At 57.1% G+C, this 22266-nt stretch overlaps 1 protein-coding gene across 3 annotated transcripts in view; it reads right to left on the bottom strand.

Annotated features, from left to right (window-relative positions):
* FAM222A (family with sequence similarity 222 member A) overlaps positions 1 to 18885 on the bottom strand; it is a 55485-nt gene extending 36600 nt beyond the window's left edge. Inside the window, exon 1 of one of the 3 annotated variants that reach the window (XM_017541681.2) lies at positions 17818 to 18885. The gene's annotated coding sequence lies outside the window, so the exon portion shown is untranslated. The remainder of the gene's footprint in view (positions 1 to 17817) is intronic. The other 2 variants (XM_037743233.1, XM_037743231.1) reach the window with 2 other exon arrangements.
* Between the last annotated feature and the right edge of the window lie 3381 nt (positions 18886 to 22266).

Here is a 22266-nt window from a genome sequence, read left to right as displayed (position 1 = left end):
GGATGGATTTTACGCCATGAGGACATCTCAGTTCAGTTCAGACTTGCCCCACTGCAAATGCTCACTGCCACCTGTGGATAGTGCAATGCCACGCCGTCCCAGTTCACGCCCCTCCCCCGCTCTCCATGTCAGCTCCATTTCCTCATTCACACCTCAGCTCAAACATCCCCTCCTCCGAGAGACCCCCCTTGACCACCTGGTCAAGCTGGCAACCTTCTGCCCTGGCCACTGTCCTGTCACCACAGCAATTCTTTCACTGTCATTATTGCTCTGAAATTATCTTGAGGAACAGTTTAGTGTCTGTCTCTTCCACCAGAGTGCAAGTTCTACTGTGTCTGCATGCTGGGGCACACAGTAGGCACTCAGGGTGGCAGGTGGGACGGAGGTGGGGATGACGGGCCTGGCCTGGGGCCCTTGTCCATCTACCTCATTCCAAATTCTACTCTCGGTGATTAGCTGCAGCAGTGGAATGTGTGTGTGTGTGTGTGTGTGTGTGTGTGTGTGTGTGCGCATACATGTGTGGGGGAACCTGTCCTGTGTATACGTACACACACACACACACACACACACCTCCCTCCACCCACCTCCCCTCTTCTGAAAAGTGGGCCCAGAGGATGGGCCTCCTTTCAAAATCAGCCTGGCGCAGAAAAACGGCTGTGACAGCACAAAGCTGAGATTGAATCAGCGATGGGCCCTATTGCCTGGTGACGGTTACAAATGATCTGATGTGGAAAAGACGGGATCAGATGTGTGCAGAACAACGGCTGCTCCGCGCCCCCACATGCCAGACAATGGGCTGCTGGGCAGGCGGGAGGGCAGGTGGTACCCAGGAGCCCAGGACAGGCTTAGCACGGAGTGGCCCTTCCTGGGACTGGGCGCTGGGCTTGACGGGGCCCATGCATCCACTCACTGAGCACTACTCCACCAAGGGGGGTCATTTATGCAAGGCGGAATCAGACACTCCCTGAATGCCAAGCACCTGGGCAAAACGTCCCCACATGAGACCAAGTGTTAGTTCTGGGCAGTTAGATGTCGGCTGAATTTTCTTTTCTTCGTCAGACTTATTTCTGAATACTAAGAGATGAACATGACTTTTTTAATGAGGGGGAAAGAACCTCCTCCCACCCAGCCCCCAGCCTCGGCATTCAGAGCCTCAGAAGCCTGGGAGTGAGGGGGTCATAGACAGCTTCACGATGACCACTGGAAGTGGCCCTTGCCCTACCCCCTCAGGGTTTGGGGAGGGGCACTGCAGACCTACATGCTCAACCACTGAGGAACTAACGTCCTCATACTGTGATGTGACCACAGCCCTGCCTGAGAACACTTGTGCCGGAGACCGTGTGGCTGCCCAAAGTGCACAGCAGTGAGAGGGCTGGGCCTCAAGCCTCACAGACCCCTCTCTGGTCTCTTTCTATTCCAAGGCCAGACACACAGTAGATGCTCAGTAAATCCCATCTGAACAGACAGAGTGCTGGGGTGGGACTTGTATTTTCATACTTTCTCTATGGTCCAGGCTTCACAGTTCAGGGTCTCTCCCCAGTCTTTTCACTGTAGTTTGCCACCTCAACCTGACAAACCCCTCCACACACCCAGAACACGTAGGCCCCAGAGACCCTCAATAAGGGCGGGCAGAGGGGCAGAGCTAGCAGCGAGGGGGCAAGAGCCTCTTCCAGGCCCAGTGTCACCCACCAACCCCCACCCCGAGGCTGTGTCATGGAGGCTCCAGGGCTAGAAAGCTTCTGGATAAGGGAAAGGGCCTCTCCTGCTGGAGGTCTGGGCAGGAGGTGGCTTCATGGAGCAGCAATTGTGTGCTGGGTGCCATGCCTCACCTTACATGGAGCTGGAAGACCATCCCTTGAGTGTGAATACATCCACGCCTCCCATTCTCCAGCAGGGTAGAGGCTCCGAGAGGAACAGGATTTGCACCTGGTGGGGTCTGGATGGGAACTAGGCCTGCTGGACTTTAAAGCCCAGGGCATGGCTGTGCCATGCGAGGACTGGACTCCCAGTGGGCACCCAGTGTCCCACAGGACTGGCTGCTCCGAGGGTAGGCGCTGGGTTACCTCCCTAGCATCCCAAAGGGGTGATCCTGCCGCCAGCTGGGTCACCCATCCCACCACCACCACGGCATCTTAGTAGCCCTCACTCCCCAGACCCATGAGGCACTGTCCCTCTGGCTCCTGACAGGCAGCGCCTAGGAAGTGTGAAACAGCACTTCAGCTAAGACAAAATCCAGAACTCAGTTTAAACCCTGTCTCTGCTATTCACTAGCAGGGCTGTCTTGAGTAAGCCATGAGTCCCTTGGGGACTCAGTTTCTCCATATGAAACACAGAAGTAGAAACCACACCACCCTCACCAGCCGTAGTGAGGATGAACCGGGCGATGAACATGTGCAGCGTAGCACTCATGCACTGCCCGCCCAGCTTTCACCCCAGGAGATGACAGCGCCGGGCACAGAGGGGTGAAGGGACTGCCTGTGCTGACACAGCAGCAGGAGGAGCTGGGGATCCCTGAACCCCAGGACCTAAGCCCCAATTCCTTCCAGGAGTTTATCCTTTAATGCCAGGGACAAGGCCCCAAATGCGCCTTACAAGTGGGAGGGGATGCTCCAATGGGTGCAGTCGCCAAACCCTGCCTGAGCACCTGTAGGAACCCAGAGAAGAACCAAATACGGCAAAGATGACCAGATGCACACCCATGCAACCCCAATCCCGGGTCAGAGGGAGCTTCAGAGGCCTAGAGAAGAGGGGTCCTTCTAAGGACAGGCCACTTCCCAGAAAAGGGAGTATCTGAGCTTGTCTGAGTGACCCAAGGGCAAGGGCAAAGGCAGCGCCTGGCACAGAGCCCAAAGGCACTAATAGGGGCTCAGTGAGTCTGATGAGGCGAGTCTTGTGGCACTAAATGAATGGTGTGGGGTGCAGGAACCCCGCTTTGTGGGCAGGTGCCAGAGGTAGTACCTCGCAGGCAGCCCCACCCCAGTCAGGTCTGGGGACAAGCCAGCTGCTGGGCCTGCTCCGGCATTTTGGTCCGGGTGGGTGCCAGGCCCAGGGAACGGGGGTGGCGGTGTCTTCCAGCCTTGCCGGGGCATGCGCCAGCATGTGCATGCGTGCGCGCGTCTGTGTGTGTTGCTGCAGCGGCTTCTATGCAAACATGTTAATTTGTTTTCATTTTGTGTTTTTTTTCCCCTCGCAGGATAATTGGGTGAGTTTGAAGTCTTGGCGAGGCTGCTGATTATAGCTATTTGGGTGGTGCCCTCGTGGGGCCTGGGCCCTGCCTCCTGCCTCTGGTGGTGAAGGCGGCAGCTGGGGGTGTTTTGAGGGGCTTGGGGCGATGCCACTGGGTTCCGAGGGCTCTTGCTGACCGGGGATGGGGAAGGCAAGCTGTCCTGAGACTCCCAGCATGCCCCTCACCCAGACAATACAGGCTCACTGAAGGGCACAAATCTGCCCACACCTTTTTTCTTTGCCCGGTTCACTGCATTTTAAAAACTTGTGATGTGTTTGCCAATGTCCAAAGGAAAAATAAAACTAGAATTCTACCTACAATTCTTATTGTCTGCTTTCTCTTGGGGAAAAACCCGAACCTGGCCGTTCTGGAAGCCCTGAGCTGATGTGTCCTAAATCTGGCTGCAGCGGCTTTGCTCCTCCTGTTACCTGTGTGGCCCCCGGGTACCTGAGTTTTCCACCGTGGAGAAGGACATGGGGCTTTGAGTTGGGATGTCCAAGGCGCCTTTGGCAGCCGTGTGACCTGTCAGTACCTGGCTGTCCGAGCCTCTTTTTTCACCTGTAACACCGCTGCCTTGCCCTGGGAGGACTGAAAGGAGACAGCAAGTTTTCAGGAGTGTAGTAGGGGTTCAGTTTGTGTTGGAGATGGGACGGGGGCTCCCTGCTCTGTGGGTGTCTTGCCTTGACTCCATCCTTGGATGTGTAGCCGTGTCACTGACCTGTTTGTGTCCATCTCTCCCGCTAGGTGGGGACCAGGTCTCTGAGGGCTGGACCGCATCTTTGGTTCCGACTTCACTGAATGCCTACCATGTGCCATACTGTGCATGAAGAGGTGGGGGAGAGGTGAAAAGGGCTTGGGTGGGGCTCTTGAGGAGGACAGCAGGTACCAGACCCTTAGCCCCACAGAGAAGGCACATGTGTGTGGGCTGGAGGCCTGCTGGACTCTAAAGCCCAGGGTATGACTGTGCCGTGCGAGGACTGGATTCCCGGTGGGCACCCAGTGTCCCACAGGACTGGCCGTGAGGGTACACATGGCAGATGCCCCAGCCTGAGCAAAGGCACAGAGGAAGGCATGGCCTGGCAGGTGCAAGCTCATCCCAGGTGGCTGGGATTTGCTGCAGGAGGCTGACTGGCCTTTGTGGGCATCCTGCATGGCTCTGCTCTCCTACGGGGCTGGGCTCAGAAAAGGGACTCTGTGTCTACAGTGGAATGCTGCTGACTAGGCTAAACAGGAATCAGGAAGAGACTAAGGGCTGGGCCTCACTAGAAGCCACAGTCCCCATGTTGTCTCCTTGGGACCCTGGAACCCCTGACGAGTCATCTTAGCTCTCTGATCACACTGCTTGTATGTAAAGTGCGGCTGTGGCAGGGACCCAATGGGACAGTCCCTGGTGCATGTGTATGCTCCTGAGAGGGACCTCAGCACCCACCACCCACCCACTGCTGTAGCTCATACTCTCCCACTCCCAGGAGGCAGGAGTGCCAAGAAACGTCAGCCTACGCCCACAAGGCCTGAGGGTGCTCAGGCACCAAGCTCACACTTTGCCCATGTCCTGGGACTACATCCCCCAGTAGCCCTCGGGAGGGTTCTCTTTCATTTCCATTTCCCAGCTAAGGAGATCGAGGCTTAGAGTGGGCTGAACAGGTATGGTAGCTCTCAACAGGGCCCTGGGCTTGTTCATGAATGCCCTGCAGCCACTAGCCCAGAGTCTGGCTGCGATTGAGGGACGGGTGGACACCCAGTGCCCACTCAGGGAACGGAGACACCTGTAGCCTTCCTGCTGGTTTCTGCCAGAACTTGGTGGTAGAGTGGACCTGGGAAGCCCAGTCCCCAGCACCTATCTCTGCTCTTCCCCCAGCCCACCCTGGGGAATGAACACCTTGAAGTACAAACCTGGACCCCTGGGGCATGACACAAAGGGCAACTCCATGGACAGAGAAAGCTCTGGAGTCAGCCACATCCTCAACGCGTGACCACATGCCAGAGAGGTGAGTCGCCTCTCCTCACTGAACCTCAGTGTCTTCATCTGAGACATGAGACTACCGCCCCTTGCCTGCAGGGTGGGTGGAGTGTCAGGCTCGGTGCGGGCACACAGCAGGCCTACAGCAAACCAGGTTAATGGCTGCCCGTGGCTCCTCTAGCAGCCAGGGACCTCCAGAAAACAAGAGGAACACAGAATAGTGACAAGAGGAGGCAGAGCTGAGGATGACAGGCTCCCTGGCCGGTCCCCTGGAGGTGTTAGACAAACCTCTGTGGAGGGCTCAGGCCTCCATGATCACACGGGGTGGCAGCTGGCAGCACCCCGTCCCCCTCCGAGAGGCACACAAAGGGGCCTCTATTCCCGCTCTGAGCATTTGTTCCCGACCAGCCAGGCTGCACTGCCCTCTCCCCACTCCGCTGGCCGCCCGGCCCAGCCCAAGCTCACACAAAGGCCAGTGTGTCCCAGCCTGGCCTCAGAAGACCCTGACCACAGAGAGCTGGAGAGCTCAAAAGGGCCCTGGGGAGGGCGTGTAAGGTGCGTCAGGGCCATGTCCAGTCTCTACAGGGAGGGGGCTAAGAAGATTCATAAGACTTTGGACTGAGGAAGCTGTGCAGGAGCCGGCTCCCGCATCCACCCTCCCAGCCCTGCCAGCTTGGGTTGGCTTGGATCTCTGCTTCCTCATCTGTACAATGGGGACCATACAACAGCACACCCAACCTTCTGGGCCGTCAGAGGTCTCGTGAGGCAACATGGGGCCTGGGGCGCAGTCACACCCAGCACATCAGAGCCAGGTGCAAGGCAAGGGCAGACGCGGGTGGGCAGGAGTCCCCTGGGGACTTGGCCAGGCATGTTCTCGGCACCTCCCTCCTCAGTCCTGGCCTGGTAGGCCCCGAGGGAAGAGGGAACCACTCCTGCTTCTGGACCACTCCATTTGCACCCTCCACCCAGCAAGGTCCACACTGGTTGGTGCTGACCCTCAGGCCAGGCCTGAGCCCTCTGCTGCCCCCCGCCCATTTCCAGGCAGTGGGTAGACAGCAGCCACTGTGTACCAAACACCTACTGCATGCTGGGACCTGTAGACATCGCATCTTCTTTCAGCCCTGTGGCTGCCTGGGGTGGGTGCGGGAGTATGGTACAATGGTTACAGCCCCAGAGCCAGCAATCCGGACCCAGGTCCTGGCTCCACCACTTCCTGCCTGGGACTCTGGCCCTCACACTAGCTAAGAGGGACAGCTCGCCCTCACAGGGTCTGTGTGGCAACCAAAGGGGAAAACCAAACCACACCACAATGTCCCCAGGCCCCAACAGGCTTGACATGTTGACCACTGGGCTGTTACCCCCAACTCACAGATGAGGAAAACTGAGGCCCCATGCTTGGCATGCAGGAAGTGGACCATTAAACCTGATGAGTCATTCCAGGAGATGGAATAGGGATTTCAAACCAAGTCTGGTAGACTCTGAACCCCTTTTCTACCTGACAATTTTGCCAACTTTTTTTAAGCAACTTTGTCGTTTCCCAGCTCAGCTTGTGGGTCACGTGGCCTGCAGAGGACGGGGCAGGAGGCCCAGGCCAGCAGCCTGACCCATCTCCCTGGCTGACCCCCAGGAACCCTTGTCCTGCCACACAAAGTCCCCCTTTCTCCCTCCCACCAGCTCAGGGCGGCCAAGTGAACAGCAGAATACCAAGTAATTAAGCTGGTGCACACCATCCGGGTGCCCGGGAACACTGTGGAGTTTCCCTTTTATGTTTATAGCAATTGTATGAAAATGTGCAACATGGAGCAGCACCAGCTGACAAATGAGACGAAACAGACAGGATTCCGGGCCGGCTTTTTTCCGGGCCTGATTGGCATTAATTGTGAGCGTTTACAAAGCACAACTCGGCGCCTGACATTTGCTTCAAGCGAACGTTTCCTTCTAATAGTTTTAATGATTACGATGGGAGCTGGTGATCACTATGGGTGGGGAATGGGCTGCCTGGTGCCTGGCCTGGTCTCACCTGGCTCCCAGGAAATGGTGATGGTACCTGGGTCCCACTTTCCCCTGTTACCTGCTGCAAGAGGGCTGCGCAAGGTGCCCAGCTTTGGGCACCGGAACCCCTGATTGGGGCCAGGCTGCTGGCTCACACAGTTGGTAAGGCAGACGGGGAACCCACAGGGTGCAGACCCAGGGGAGGGGGAGGGAAGGAGAGGAGGGAAGAGCACTTGGGACTAGGCTGGTCTGGCTCTAGGGTTGGAGTTCCTCAATTTCCTCATCTGTAAAATGGTTGTAGGAAGTGGCTCACAAATGCTGGCTGCTACTTTCTTGCTGTGTAACCTTGGCTAAGCTCCTTCCCAGCTCTGGGCTGGACCATCCTCACCTGAGTGTGGGGGTGGGGTGTGGGGGGGGACTTGGCCAGCTGGAGTTGCTTGGCCCAGGGCTCCAGTCCCAGCTCTGGCTTCTTTTCAGCTGCATGGCCTTGGGAGAGTCCCTCAATCTCTCTGAGCCTGTTTCCCCCAGTAGAATGGAGTTCATCATTCCTATAGATCACAGGGTGGTTTCCAGATGCCAATCAGAAAAGGAGTAAAAACCCTGAATTCTTGGCAAGCCAAGTGCCTGTGTCCTGTTTCCTCTCTGGAAAGCCTTCCAAATACCTCCCTCATGCATTGCTTCACTCACTCACTCACTCACTCATTCAACATTGAGTGTCCCAATCAGAAACTTGGGAAGACATTAGTGTGCAAATGCCCCACCCCCACCTTATAAGAGAGATGACACGCAGAGAAGCACTTTACGTCCAGCACCCTCACTTTACAGAGGAAGAAACTGAGGCACAGAGCAGGAGGACCGACAGTCTGAAGTGACCCAGCTGGGATGAGGTGGTGTGGGAATGGAACCCTCGCAGGTTGTTTCAGGTGAGTCCTCTCAGAAGCCCACGCAGGCTCCAGGGAAAGCCACATCTGAGGGCCCGAGAAGGGCAGCTGCTAGTACCCAATGTCCTTTCCATCTTAGGTGGCATTCACCTGCAGAGCCAGGCTGGGCACCAGGGCAAGAGGCACCACTGGGAAGAAGGGAGTCTGTGAGGCCTGGGCAGCCCCATCCTCCTGGAGTTGCATTTCTTGGGTAAAGAGGGGAGAGGAAGTGCCTCGTCCTTGGGGCCCCGCGACATGGCTCTTTCACATGTTCCATGAACACTGTGCAGTGCCCACTCCATGCCAAGCCCTGCCTTATAGGCCATGCATGTCAGCCAGGTAGCTGGAAAAGCCCAGGCCTGTTACCCAAACTGTGGCACAGCATGTGCCAAGGCCCAGAGCTGCGAGAGATCTCAGTGGGTTCGGGAACTGCCAGCAGTTTGCTGAGGCTGTCGTAGCCTCTCTGCAGTCAGATCCCAACTTCTGGGTGGGTCCCCTGGGATCCTCTCCTCCCTGCCCTATCTGGCCTTCTGGTCTTACCAGGCCCGCCCTGCAGGAAGCCCCCGGATGGGTCCCAGCTCTCTGCTTGGTTCCAGCCGGAAAAACCTTGGCAGTTATTTCTTTTGGAGTTAGTTTGTAGGGTGGGAGGAAGAAAAAGGGGGATTTTTTTTTCTCTTTTGCATATGGTGGCACAGATGGGCCCATGATCCATAAAAACTGTTTGCAATTAAACTCCCACTTTGCATGGCTGGATTTGTCAGTCGTCTGAACCAGGAGTGCGGAGCTCAGCACTGACAGGGAGATGGGACACAGGACAGGGCGACGGGACACAGGACAGGGCGGGGCAAGATTCAGCAGGACAGGTGGAGGCCCAGGAACCTGATCTGGGCTTGGGGCCCAGGCCAACGGGGCGTCACAGCAGCCCTATCAGCTCCCTCTCTGGGCATCCCCCAGCCTTCGCCAGGAATGGGAGCACAGCCAGGCAGCTGGGGTGGGGCCTGGCAGGGCTTCCCTGCCCAGTAGGGACTTGGCCAGTGCTGGGTGCCCTGACTGCGAGGGTAATGATGGTGGAGAGAAAGGAGCTAATCACCACTCTGCCCTTGCCAGAGACTGGGTCCGAGACCCAGGACAGGCAGGAGGGGGGCTGGGTGGGGCAAGCCATTAATGAGGGTTTGGTGGGCAAAGTGCAATGGCAGGTTCAAGCCTGAGGTGCCAGAACCTCTGGCCTAGTTGGCAGAAAGAATCCACAGCAGTGCCAACAAGGGCTGCCAAGAGTCAAAACTGGCTCCTTCCTCATCCCCAGGGAAACTGGCCTGGCCTCATGTCCCTTTGAAAGCAGGGAGAGAAATCAAGGCAGGTACTAAGAATATCTCAAGGGCCTGTGCTTCTCCTGCCTGGCCAATGCACTGTCTGCCTCTGGGAACCTTTTCAGAGGGCTTCCAGAATGGGGGCTAGGGGCCTGCACCCCTCCCACCCACCCTGGACTCGAAATGCCAGCTTGCCACCCCCCGCTGCTACCCTGGGATGCTGGCTTGTTTGGGTTAACAAATGCATCATTTGGCTTTGGGAAATCCTGAGATCCCCAATAATTGTTCCCTGATGAAAAGAAATAAGGCCCTGATAGCCCCTCCCCGCTTCCTCCAAGCTGGGAAAGAAAAGTCATAAAAATAGCTTGTTATCTCACCTATTGAGGCTCCGACTGGATGTTACTGCTAATTGGGTATAACATCCTTGTCTTGTTCTCTCAGAAGCTAAATCAAGAAAGCGCCACTGCTGTGAACTAATTATATCTCCGGCCTGCAGCCTGCAGCTTGTCTCTCCCTTTATTGAGTTAAAAAATGGTCATGAACCTTCATCTTTCATCCCCCCAAGCGCTGGGCCCACGCTGCCCGCCAGGCGTGGCTCGAAAGGTGCAGACAGCCCAGCAGGAAGGTCTAGAAGGAGTCTTGGGGACAGGCAGCAGGGTGGCGAGTGGTGCAAGGGAAGCCCTGTCCCAGGTACCCGCCTGGCCCCCTCGCCTGCCCCTCACTGCCAGGCCTGGAGAGGGGGACTCTGGTCTCTCCCCTCCTTGCAGCTGGGTCCCTGGAGAGGTCAGAAGCATTTCAGACCAGGGAGTAGTCATTCATTTATTCATTCACTAAATACTTATTGGATGCCTACCTACTGTGTGCTAGGCCAAAGCGTCTAGTAGACCAAAGGTAGCCCCGCTCAAGCACCCTCACCCAGAATTCACGGAACTGTTGAATAAGTACTCTTAGATAGGACTTCACTGTTACTCTGCTCAAAGGGCTGCCAGGGCCCCCTACTATGGGAAGGCCAAGTCCAAACATCAAGCCCGGCCCTGGCTCCTTCCACAGTCCTCTCTCTCCACATTCTAGCCACATCTGGCTACACACTGCTCCCTCAATAAACACTCATCTGTCTGCCTCTGAGCTGCCTTTTATGCTGTTCCCTCTGCCCTGAAGGTCACCCCTCCCAGAGCTGCTCATCAGAAGCCCACCAGCCTTTAATGTTTCCAAATAAATGACATCTTTTCTGGGAAGGCTGCCCTGTGTGCTTGCCACCCACGGCCCCGTCCCAGGCTGTGAACCTTGAGACCTGGGTGTGAATGCCAACTCGACTACACGACAAGTGCATGACCCTACTCTGCTTAATTGAGCCAAGCCTCAGTTCCCTCATCTCTAAAATGGGTTAAGAATTCTCCCTGGAGATGCAGGGAGGCTTGCTGCAGGTGCTCTGCAGAATGATGAGAGAGTACCCGGGAAGGACCTAGCTCTAGGGAAGAACTCAATACATGCTAACTGTTATCATCCAGATTGTCAGCGCTCAGAATCTGCACGGATGAACACGGCCGGGGGGTTAGAGGAGGGTAACAGATCCTCTCACCTAAAAGGCTCTTGTGGCTTAAGAACAACCTGAATGCCCAGAGATCCCCCAGAATCCCTCACTATGTACCCCTGGTCCTCTGAGCCACATGGAGATAGGCCAGAGGCACCCCCGAGCTCATTGAGGCCAGGCAGGCAACCAGTTTCAGCTCACAGGCCCTGCTGATTGGCGCTGCCTGCATAGAGCCCTGGAAGGAACCCAAGGTCAGGGGAAGAACTCAGCAGGGGAAGAGAGCAGCAATTGATTGGCAATGTCTGCCAAGGGCACAGCGGTGTAAGGCAAGCCAGGCCTGCCACAGATTTGCTATCCTTGACATTTACGAAGGACACGGCTGAGTTTGGGTTGGGAGGGGTGAGGGAAGGTGACCTGCTGAAGGTCATGAAGCTCATAAAGGAGACAGCTGGCCCAGAATAGGGTCCCCTTGGCCCCTGCCCGAGGATCCTCCCATGCCCAGTACCCTTACAGGCAGCAGAGAGGCAAAAGCTTGTGTGGATAATGAAGGCGGTTCTGAGGGCCTGCCATGTGGCCCAGGGCTGCTGCTTCACAGCATCAAGCCTAAGTTTCTTCATTCACACGACAGGGATAAAAACACCCCTCAGAGAGGGATATGAGGATTAAATGAGAGAACAAAATGCCAAAGTAGGAAGCTCAGTCTGACACACAGCAGATACCAGTGTCCTGTGATTCTCATAATAGGCAAAAGTGTTCAATTATAAGTGCCGCCTCCTCCAGGGAGCCCTCCCTGGCTATTCCAGCCAGAAGTAATTGTTTCTACCTCTGATTTCCTTTGAGAGACTGGAGGTGGCCCAGGGCAGGGCCCATGTCTGGCTTGTTCACTGCTGTGCCCCCTGCCTCTGGGACAGTGCCCACACACTGTGAATTCCTCCATTGTGGTGATTAACCCACACGCACTTGTTGGGTGGCTGAGCTGGTGCACTCGAGGCCTCTCCCTCAGTACACGCCACGTTTCAAGGCAACTGAGGCTTGTTCATCTTCACGTCCCCAGCACCTGGCAGGGAGCATGGCCCGGAGCAGTGAAGCTCTCTGAATGAAAGGATGGATAAGGAGCAAAAATAGCAGTTCCTGTTTACTGCCCACTGGCTATCAGTTATGCCAAGCCTCACAGCTGCCCTCTAAGGTGGTCCCGTGGCCCAGCACAGATGAAGAGGCAGAAATCTGCAGATGCCGAGGGGCAGGGCCAAGCCCTGCACTCAGGCCTGGGGACTTCATGCCGGGAGGCCCTGCCACCTCTGCCTCCCCCAGTGCCAAGCTCAGGCCTGGACTCTGCAAGGCAGCTGCCCGTACTCTGGCAGCGAATCCTGGAGCAGACAGCTGGTGGCTGGACCTCCCTCCTCCTCCAAGGGAGGCCCCCCTCCCCACAGACTCTGGGTCATTAAGTTCTGCGTCATTAAGTCCCAGTCCCCGGGAGCCTGTTCACAGCCAGTCTCAGCCTCACCCCCTGACCTCCCAGGCCTTTGTCCCCTGTGCCCTCTGCACAATAGCAGGGGCTCCCAGGGCCCCAAACAGCTGCTGTGGCTGGGACGCTGGCTTGCTGTGGGGCCAGGAGGATCGGCTCGGGGCCTGTACTCAAGCCCAGCCCACCCAGCTCTGAGAGGCTCAGCTAAGCCCCCAAGTACTCTGCACAGGCAAGCTCACCTCACCCACAAGCCCATGAGAAAGCTGTTGTTACCCTTCTGAACAAAAGAGGAAACTGAGGCTCAGAGGGGTAAAATGATTTGTCTGAGGACACAGCCAGTGAGAGCACAGGGGCTGTCTCAAACCGGGTTGGAGCCCAGGTCTGCAACTCCCAAGCTCTCTGCTGGCCTCTAAGCTGGGATCTTAGCTGGCCCCTGCCTCTCAGACACCATCACTGGCTTCCCTCTTCCACTGGACCCCATAGCATCCTTAGCCCAGCACCTGATGCCCCCTGCACACTCTCCTAGTTTATGTCCCTCTCACCTCCACAATCTTATACGCTCCCTCTGCCCTTTCTGGTCACGTGCCTGGATCTCGGAACTCCCTCTGCCAGAGACACCCCCATTCACTCCATGCTGGGCAGAGCCACTGGGTCCTCAGGGCACAGTGCACAGCCCCCTCTGTCAGGAAGCCCTCCAAGACCAGCTGCAGGTTTTCCCTCCATGGTGTCTCTCCTCCAGCTCTGCTTTGCCCTGTCTAGAATTCAAGTTAGCTGCAGACTCATCTTACTCCCTCTAGAGGCTGTGGGCCATCTGATTCCTTATCACTTGGCCACCAGGACAGGGGCGACAGGGTGTCCTGGCTCAGTTGTTACCTAATGCCTGGCTTTACTGAATGGAACCACGAGGGGGTGGGAAGAGGAGGGGAAGCTGGAACCCTGCCTGAGCCTTCCCATCTCTAGCTGCTAACAAACCTCATACTTCTACCACTCCCTCCCTGGCTGTGTGACCTCAAGTAGCAAAACATAATACTTTCTCTGGGCCTCTGCTTTTCAGCAAAACAGAGTAGTGCCAGCACATGCATTTCTTAGGGTTAGGATGTAAACCCTAGAGGTACCAAACTGGTGACCTGTGTCCAGGTATGATTACATTATTCCTGACTGTGGCCACTGGAGTGGCCAGGGCATGAGTCTGGGATCAGAGAGACCCAGATGGTGGCTGCGTATTGGCTGTGTGGTCTGGGCAGGTCGCCCCCTCCCCAGGGCCTCCGTTTCCCTATCTCTGAAGTGGCACTAACTCTGCCCACAGGAATGCAAGCCCCCACCACAGGGACCCCATCTTTTGTTTGACCCATGCAGTAGGCACTCTGATATTTCTCAACTAAGCAATCAGGGGTCCAGGTGGAAGGCATCCATCCCTCTTCCCAGCCTGTACCCTCTCCTGAATCCCCTCCCCACCCCCAGCCCGTGCAGACTAAAATAGTCATTAGGCAGATTTCAAAAGATGTCGGTAGCTTATAATTATAGTCGACATCCTTCTGAGATAAAAGTGATTACCTTGGATGCAAATCACTTAGCAACCAATCAGGGCGGCGGGCGGCGCCCGCGGAGGTGACCGGCCGGCACCGCAGCCCTCCTCCCGCGGCCCGCCACCACGCACAGGCAGAGAAAGCGCACAATAGCTCTTGACACGCAAATGGGTTAACACAATAAAGGCGGCTCCGGCCGCTGCTGGGGGAGAGCAGCAATTCCCGGCCCGCGGGAGGTAATAAAGCGGCCCTTTTGTGCGCGCCTCCTCGTTCTCACCCCCGCCCCAAGCCCAGAGGAATCGCCCCCTGATTGAATTACAGTTCATGAATATGAGCTGCTTCGCTGGCTTCCTCCGGTTTGTGAGGGATGGGAAGGCAGAGGGGGCTGGAAGGAGGTTGGGGAGGGACCCCGGCCAAGCCCCAGCCCCCTCAGGAGCTCAGAGGGGAGCCAGGAGTGCTCACCATGTGGGTGGGTGGGTAGGTGGGCAGGTGCCTCAGTGGACAGGGGAGTCCCTGGCAGAGGCAGCTGGTAGGGTTCCCACCTCTCCCTGCAACTGGGGTCTTCAACCTTTGGCTCCAAGGGACTGAGAGAGTCACTCAAGGCTCTGTTCTGAAGAGGAGGTAACAGTAGCCATGACAGCATGCATTTATGGGGTACTTACTGTATACTGTGGGCTGTGCTAGGCCCTCCTTGAATCCTGGCCAGACTCTGGGCAGTAAGTGCTATGGTCAGCTCCTTCTCACATTTGAGTAAACTGACGCTCAGAGAGGCAACGGTACTCACCCGAGGTCACACGGCCTGCAAGTAGCAAGCTGAGAGTACGATCTAGGCCCAACCCATGCCAGAGCCTGGTACCTAACCAGGAGCCACTGCCCATCACCAGGGTGCCTCAAGTTTCTCATCAAGGGGGTTCAGCAGCCCAGCCCAGTTCCGGTTTAGTCCAGAGCAACGCTAAGGCTCAGAAGGGACAGGGGATGGATGTGCTTACAGGAATTAGACAAGTGAGAAGGATTATTGGGAGTGGGGGTGGGGCCAACCTTGAGAGAGGAGACTGCCCCCAGAGCCCAACAGGCCTCTTCCACGCTTACAGGAAGGGACATCCAGGGCTACTGTCCTTGTCAAGGGGGATCGCTGGATTCTCTGCCCTGCTTCAACCTTCCCCATCCACCTGAGGCTCCAGGACACAGCCACCCACGGCCGCCCCTTCCCTCATCAGGCACCAGGGCCCACACACATCATTGGCTGCTCCAGAGCCACTCCTGCCACCCAGAACAGTCTTCACTCCTGTCCAGCACATTCCTGTTTGTCCTCTTCGTAACTCAGGTGGCACCTCTCCTCTAGGGCTTCCCGACCCTTGGGCTGGGTCAGGAACCTCATCTACTAAAGTTGCCCTTGCTCATCTATATCCCAAGAAGGTCCCTGGGGCGGCCAGGGGCAGCCCCACCACCTCCCTTCAAGCAAGCCCATAGGGCAGATGACAAGGAGCCAGTTTCAAACCACACCTTCCTTTCCCTAGTGCTGGAGAAAGGAGTCCTGGGGGTGAGGGAAGCAGACAGACCACAAGGCCGGTGCGGAAGTTGTTACTCTGCTCAACGCTGACCTGTAGGTCATAGGAAACAAGGATTCAAACCTGCCTTTTGGTGTGGACAAAACATCTTGGTGTGGCCAGACTCCCCCTCCATGGCTGACAGCCCCTGATGCCTGCAGGGACCTCTGTCCAATAAGTAGGGGTGACCCCCTAACCCCGTGGGAAAAGGTGGTAAGACCCAAGGACTCTGGAGCCAGGGCAATTCAGGGCCGAAACTCTGCAGCTGCCTGGCTGATCACCTGTAGCCCATCACTGCCTCTGTTTAAGCCTCAGTTTCTGTATCTATAAAATGGGCCACAGCACGTGAACAGATCCAAGGAGTAACTGAGATCGCGTAAAACGCCTGGCATATAGAGAGACGCTGAGAAAGCTGGCACTCCCTCCTGCTCATCGTCTGGCACACCGATTGCCAAGCCCAGGGAGATGAGGGAAGGGAACAGAAGGAATTGCCCAATTCTGACAGCCTTTCCCTCCGCCTTGGCTGTGGAAGCGTAAATACTCGGCGGAGGGCCTCCAACTGCCTGTGTTTGTGAATCTCTGGCGCGCACTCCAAGTTTGTTTCTAAACTGGGAAGCTTCGAGAGGCAGCGCAAACAGCCCTTCTGCCCACCTCTCCTGGTTCTCCCCCAATCTGCTGTTGCTCCTCTGTCCCTGGAAGCTTGTGTGTTTAACGACACCATTTCAGCTGGAAATACCATCTCCCTGCCAAGCCCCCAAAAGCAGCTCCACTGATATTTATTGACCTGTTAATCTAGCTAGAGAGCCTGGTAGGAGAACAGGGAAGATGCTCGCTGCAGAGTCTGGGTCCTGGCTTCTCCTAAGGACCCGCGTACACACACATTTCTCTGCTCTTACCCTGCCCCACGCTGCTGAAGCAATGACACAGTTTTCGAGCCTTTTCCTAGAAATGTGATCACAGCAGTTTCACCAACATCCAACACTGGCAATGATTGCTGGAAGGGACGTAGACGAATCCCAGGGCCAGCAACAGGATGCTGGCTGGGGGTTCTCTGGGCCTTTGCAGGGAACAGGGCCAGTACTGGGGTGTGTGTCGGTGGGGGGGCACCCTGGCAGAGACAGTTTATTTAGAGCTTGGCACTGATGGGCCTCATTTGCCCTCCACTCACTTAAGGAGCCTCACAATATGCTTGTTGAAATCCTCTTAAACACCAGAAGGGGCAGGGGGCAGTCAGGAGTTCCAGGTTGGCCAAGGCCCCTGACCTTAGGGTAGAACAGCATGGGGAGCCCCTGGACTGGAAGGTGCAGCAGGCAGCAGCTCCACCGCACCTTCCCTGGCTGGGGGCAGGGCACCCACATTTTTCAGAGCAGAAGTGGCCTGTTGGAAGGCTGGAGGCCCACATCTCTCTGGGGACCCCGGGAACTTCAGCCTGCCAGCTGGGTATGTGATGGGGTTCAGGGAGGTCTCTTCAATAGCATCTCTTTTGAAAACAGAAAGTTGCTCTGTCTCAGAGGCCTGAGCCCCCAGGCACTGCCAGGTTACATGGGCAAAGCTCTGAACACCTGTCCTTGGGGGGGAGGAGCATCAGCAGGGACAGCTGGCACTGCCTTCCTCCCCCACCTTATGGGGCGCTAAGGATTTAGGTCAGGACTGTAATGGAGGGGCGGGGGGGAGTCTGCCTTCACTCCTCCAGTACCCTAAGGCATCCAGCCCCGTCCCTGGTTACCACGACCCCGCCCCCTCCAGCCCTGGGTCAAGGCAAGTGGCGTTGCCACGGCAACGCCGGTGACATCAGAGGCTGAGCCTTGACGTCATGTCGTACCCCTTCTGGGGCACCTGCCGTCCTTGCGAGTTATCTGTGGGAACGTGGTCTGAAGGAGGGCCCTGCTAAGGTCTAGCCCCATGGGGCCCAATCCTCAAACGCGGCCACCTGCGTGTCTGGAATCCTCCTCTGCGCTGATTTCCCTTGAAGATCTCAGAGGTTGTTAGGGAAACCCTCGACGTTTTCCTATCCTGGGGGTCCCCCACCCCCCAGTCCTTTCAAGACACTGGAGTTTCCGGGGAATTTTCGAATGACAGAGATGCTACCTTTGTTAGCTTTCCGAGTGGGGTGACCTTTCCTCTCTGGCAACCAACTCGCCCAGAGCCCTGGGGAATGCAAACGGGCCCCCCAACCTCCACTCCCGTCGACTGGCCCGTCTGAACAAGTTGTGTTCGGAGGGAAGAAAGGGGGCAGACAAGGTTTATCACTGCTTCAGGGCCCCAAACAGCCTAGGGCCTCTTCTGTCCAACGCCAGGGGGTGACCCCAGCTCCAGCGTAGAACCCCGCCCCGCGCAACTCACCGAATCAGCCAGGCCGTCGAAGGGCACCAGGTCTCAGCTACCACAACGCTCCGCTCGGTGGGTCGCAGCCATGCAGGGGTGGCAGAGGCTGCCTGAGGAAGCCCCCCTTGGGGGCCAATGTCTCTCCGGGTGGGAAGGGGCGCTGTTGGTGAGGGCTATCCCGGCGCCGGCCCGCTCCGTCCGAAGTAGGGGTGGGGGTTGGGGGTCTCAGCTCAGCGGGGATCACGCCCGCTCCTGACGGGGGCCGCGAGGGCGGTCAGGCGACGCATCCTCACCGGGGCCCGTGATCACCGCGTCCGGCGGGCGGCGCTGCTCCTCCCCTCGGGGCCCGGCTCAAGGCTGCAGCTCTGCCCGCGCCGCTCCCAGGGCGCCCTCTTCGCCCGCGGTGGGAGCCCTGCTGGCCGCGGCCCCTTTCGCCAGCCCCAGCTGCAGCCTGTCTTTGTTGCTTCCTCTCGCTCGCCCGCCCGCCCGCGGCTTGCAGCCCCCTGGTTCGCCCGGAGGTGGGGGGATCGTCTTCTCCGGGGGGTGCACGCACCCGCAGCGGCCCTGGCTCCTCGCCGGACATGCACCGGCCCTCGCAGGTTGCAAAGAGCAGCGGCGAGAATGCACTGGCCCCTCCTCCTCCTGCTCTGAGCCCCGGGTGTGGGGGGAGGGGAAGCCGGCGAGCGGCGGCGGCGGCGGCGGCGGCGGCAGCGGGCTACGCAAGCTCGGATGCAGCCTCGGGGGCCTCGGCGCTGAGAAACAGCCGATCCCAGTGGCGCAGGGCGGACACAGGGACGGCCCAGGGGACGGTGCACCGGGTGTGCGAGCTCGCTACCTGCAGCAGGGACCACGCGCGCTGGGCTCTCACGCGCCCATGGCCCCGGGCGGCGCGCCGGGGCTCCCGGGGCCGCAGCCTCGCGTCGCCTGGCGCGCGCCGGCGCCTAGCCTCGCCTCAGGCAAGGGTGCCGCGCGCCGCGCCCCGCAGGCGGCGGGCCCGGCTGACCGCCTACCCCGGCCGGCGCGCGCAGCCTCTCCGCAGAGCCGCCGGCCAGGCAGTCCTACCCGCTGCTCCGCTCCGGCCCGACTGACAGGCGCGAGCGCCAGGAGCAGCCCCCGCGTCTGGTCCCCCGCCCGCCCCCCGAGGCCCGGCCCAATCAGCGGCGGCTGAGAGGCGGTTACCAGGGTGACGCGGCGCCGCGTCCTGCGGGGGGCGGAGCCGGGGGCCGCCACGCGCGCTTTTCGCGGCAAAATTCAAAGGCCGGCAGGGCGGCTCTCCAACCTCCTCCCCCAAGAAGGGACGAGGCGGAACCCACCACGCGAGGACTGCAACTCCCGGCATGCTGAGCGCCGCCGCCGGGCGGAGGGGCCCCGACTGGAGGCGCAGGGCATGCTGGTATTTGTAGTCCCTTTGCCGAGGAAGTAAGGGTGGCAAACCAGTGTCATTTATTGATAACATATTTGGGACAAGACACTGTATAAGTGCACTATCGGCCTTATTTTATTTAATCTTGACAACAACCAACCCTATGAGGAATTTGTTAAAAATAACAACAAAAAACAACGGTAGCTAATATGTAGCAAAGTACTTTACCTAATCCTCACAACAACAGTGTGAGAGAGTATTATTATCACCCCCATTTTACAGATGAGAAAACTGATATAGTAGGTACTATTATTATACTTCCAACTTACGGAGGAAACTGAGGTTAGGAGATATGAAGTGACATGGTCCTGGATGTTTTTGTCCTAAGGCTTATTTTTAGCAGTGATGTGTTTTTGGCATCACAGCTGTGATCTGCGGAGTGCTTACCCAGCACAGCACTGAGCAATTTGCAACTAAACATTCTAGACTTACCCCACGCCCACAGAAGACAGGCGCTAGCCTTCTCCCCCCGCTTAATAGATGGGGAAACTGAGGCAGAGTTTGACGTCAACCTGGGGTTCAAATATGAATCTATCAAACAATACTGTGCTTTGCCTTTCACTTTTAAAGAAGCTTCCTGTGTTCTTGCAGCCCATGGGGTGGCCCATCTAGCAGTCTCATTTACAGAGGGGAAATTGAGTCCTGCGTGGGGTAGTTCCCTCAGTTACCACGTGTCCATCACACAGCAATGTAGGAAGCCAGCTTTCTGGGATAATAACAAAGATCCCCCCAGAAATGCAGAGCAGCAGCCAGACTCCCCCACCCCTCAGGCTATGTGGGACTCATACCTGGAGTCCCACTGAACTGGGTGGGAACTCCAGCCCCACCCTTGCTGGCTGTTGGTCTTGCCATTTATCTTCAAGGGTCTGTGCCTCAGTTTCTTGTCTGTGAAATGAGGGGTATCATAATTCCTACCTTACAGGGTAGTTTTGAGGGCAAAATGAATTCTTGCGTGTAAAGGACTCAAAACACCCATTAAGTGCTCAATAAATGCCCACTGTACTCACCCGGATTGGAGGGCTTTGGATACCCTGGGGAGTGTATCCAGCGGACGGGCTGATTATGGACTGGACCTAGCCTACTTTCAGGAGTCAACCCACCCTGCCGGGAGAGGCGCCCGCGGCGGACCTCCAGGGCCGGCCCAAGTAGGCCACCAGCCGCCTTATCTAGGGCAGGAGCTGGCCCTATTTCAGGCCTCTGAGCGGCTGCTTCGCCCGCGGTTCCCAGCAGCTCCGCTCTATTTCTCCGCGGCCGCTCCCATCTCCTTCCCTTCCCTCCGCATGTTGAAGGTCGGGGTGGGGATTTACCTGGAAATGTGATCCGCTGCCAGCTGCTTCCCGCTCCCACCAGCTGCCAGGGCTGCGGGGACTTCAGGTAGGGCGGCCTGGGGGCGACTCACTGGGTGGACCCAGGGTGTGGGCAGGTGGGGAGACGACTTCAGCCGAAGACAGGGCGAGGGACAGTAACAACCAAACCCTGGGAAGTGAGAGAGATCGCGAAGAGGAGAGGAAGGCAGCAGGTCTTACCAAAGCCTGTCCAAAGTTTGGGATTTTTTTCCTTATAGGTCACCATGACTTCACACCTACTGTGTGCCGGGCATGCACTCAGTATTATTTCTGTCACATATCCCCTTTTACCTGCACAGAAACTCTGTAAGGTATATACAATTACTATGCACATCTTACAGCAGAGGAAGGCCACGTGACTTACCCAAGGTCACACAAATGACGGAACCAAAGTCCAGAGCCCTGACCTTGATTTACCGCACCTTCTGGCAGCCACTGTTTGACTGTGTGTGACCTTGAGGGGAGTTTCTTCTCTCCTCTCTGGACGTCGGTTTCCCCTGCCATGAAGTGGAGGGTAGGAGCCAAACCCCAGCGCTCCCCCTCGGCCGGGTGGGGCAGCAGTTCTCAAAGCTCCTGTGTGATTCCTGATACAGCCAGGGCTGACAACCCCAGGGGAGAAGATCTCAAAAGGCCCCACCATCTCTGAAGCTCTATGAGTCCATGATGGACTCATGGTGGAATTTCTGAAAGCGGCAGGCTCCAAGGCAGCTGTCCAGCTGGAGAGCTCAGAGCCTTCTAGGTGCCTGTCACAGCCCTCCAGGCAGGTGAATGCCCCATAAGATATTCTGCCCCGATCCCCACACTCCCAGAGCCCCCCCACCCCCACACGTCCAACTCCCTGAGGTCAGACCCTCGTGCCTTTGCTCTTGGTCGAGTCCAATAACTGTTTATGTGATTGGAGACAGTGTCAAGATGGATTTGCCACGGTCCATGAAACCACCAGGCAGGCCAGCCTCAGAACACTGGCTCTGGCCAGGGGTCCAAGAGCTCTGGAGGGGCCAGGGGGCAGAGGGCATCTCATCCCTCACTGTTCTTGTTTGCCTCCCACACACCAACCTTGCTGAAATACCTGCATATCCTTGTGCGTGCCTTTCTCACTTCCAGGCCTTTGCTTATGCTGTCCCTTCTACCTAGAATGCTCTCCCTCCATGTAGCTTAACTCTTGCTCCTCCTTCAGAGTTCAGCCAGAGTGCTGTCTCCTCCAGGAAGCCTTCCCTGACTACCCGGCTCCAGGTTGGAGCACTTTTCCCTTCACAGATGTGTCCAGTATGTGTTATAATGGCCCGCTTCTTTGTCAGGCTTCCCACTGACCTGAGGGCTTTTCCAGGGCAGAGGCTGCATTCAGACCATTTTATTCCTAGCACTGGCCTGACATGCAGTCAGCACTCAGTGAAGGTTTATTGACTTAATCTCTGAATCACTGAATGAATGTGGCCCAAGTTTTTGTTTTGTTTTCATGAAGAGGGGGAGAATGAAGAGGAGAAGGGAGTGGAGTCAGGCCGACTGGGCTACTAGCCATATAACTCAGCTTCTCTGTTCCTCAGTTTCCCCCATCCTTGAAATAGGATTAATTGCCATCTCAATTAATCAAGGCATCGCTCAAGCGGCCAAGAGCGTGGAATTTTTGTTCCCACCCTCCCATGTGTGTGAAGTCGGTCTTGCTCTTCTCTGTTTTGGTTTTTTTTTTTTTTTTTTTTT

Source organism: Cebus imitator, unplaced genomic scaffold (genome assembly GCF_001604975.1).
Source record: "Cebus imitator isolate Cc_AM_T3 unplaced genomic scaffold, Cebus_imitator-1.0 Scaffold8, whole genome shotgun sequence".
Classification (NCBI taxonomy): domain Eukaryota; kingdom Metazoa; phylum Chordata; class Mammalia; order Primates; family Cebidae; genus Cebus; species Cebus imitator.
The sequence above is the reverse complement of the archived record's forward strand: the minus strand, read 5'-3'. Positions and strand labels throughout refer to the sequence as shown.